The sequence below is a fragment of the Cupressus sempervirens genome, chromosome 6, assembly GCF_028749045.1.
Source record: "Cupressus sempervirens isolate cs-2001-9-10 chromosome 6, ASM2874904v1, whole genome shotgun sequence".
NCBI lineage: Eukaryota > Viridiplantae > Streptophyta > Pinopsida > Cupressales > Cupressaceae > Cupressus > Cupressus sempervirens.
The window spans coordinates 692,045,343-692,046,624 of record NC_143123.1 but is presented as its reverse complement, the minus strand read 5'-3'; the positions used below and the strand labels follow the sequence as shown (position 1 = coordinate 692,046,624).

General features: G+C 33.8%; 1 pseudogene; it reads left to right on the top strand.

The window, feature by feature from the left end:
* The first annotated feature begins 457 nt into the window (after positions 1-457).
* LOC149554088 (OVARIAN TUMOR DOMAIN-containing deubiquitinating enzyme 7 pseudogene) lies at positions 458-1,069 on the top strand (annotated as a pseudogene).
* The last annotated feature ends 213 nt before the right edge of the window (positions 1,070-1,282 follow it).

The following is a 1,282-nucleotide window of genomic DNA, read 5'->3' as shown; positions in this document are numbered from 1 at the left end:
TATTAAAAATATGATGTATAACTGAAATTTTGAAATATATAATTATGAAATGTATTTATTATTAATACTACATAAGATCAATTTATATTATAATATATATTATATAAAATGATATAATATTATAGATTACGGCATATTGTCTGTGCACTTTTAAGTCACTCAGTGAAATCTTTTTTATATAAAATAAATTAATAAAATATGAAAGGTGTTCATTAACAATTAATTGCATGTGGTGTTCATTACTGAAGTTTTTTCTTAATAGCATGTGGTGTTCAGTACTGAAGTTTTTTCTATATTTAGCATCGTTGGTTCTTATTTTTAGCGAGCGCTTGCCAATGATTTTTTTTAAATATCTTTCACATTCTCAGAAGCGATTTCAAAAAGTTCTGTTGTTTTGGTAAAGGATTTGGCATATCGGTTTCTGATCATTTATATTCTAATCTTGCAAGCTGTGCAAATGAAAAGGGTCAAGTACAGTTCCAGGAATGAGAGGAAGCACAAATTTCAATTATTAAGTGCCCTGTTGGATGAAGAGGAAAGTGAGGATAATAATCGATATGAATTTGAAGTTCAGGTGGAAGAATCTCAGTCCAGAATAGTGCAAATGTTATCAGATGGAAACTGCTTTTTCAGAGCTTTAGCCGATCAGCTTGAAGGTGACCAAAATCAACACTCAAAATATCGTGGTATGGTGGTCGACTATATTATGGACCATCGTTTAGACTTTGAGCCTTTCTTTTTTCAAGAAGATGAAATGACTTTCAAAGAATACTATGAAAAAATGGCAGAAGATGGAACATGGGCAGACCATTCTGAACTTCATGCAGCATCTATGGTCACTCGCACCAACATTCATGTGCACCATCCCATGGGCCAAATAAATCAGATAGATAACTTTGATAGTGCAAATGTTTCCACACTTCATCTCTCATATCATGCTGGATGCCATTACAATAGTCTGCACTTCATTAACAACAATGATAGTGCTGCTGCACACACCTTTAGGAGGACAGCGAAAGCACAAGCCAATCCCACCAAGGGCCTCCGAAGTTTGTTATGGATGAAATAGGGTGTAGATGTAATAGTAAATCTTGCGTAGAAGACAATTTTCTGAAAAGAAAGAATGAGTCTTAGCAAGGAAAAGTTTGACAGGTTGTATTACATGGGTACCAAGGAAGGAAAATCGTTCATGATATCGATGTATAGCAGAGTACCAAAAGTGGGGTGGAATATCTCCATTATGTTTGATTTTGATGCTGTTAAAAAGCTTCAATAAATTGTC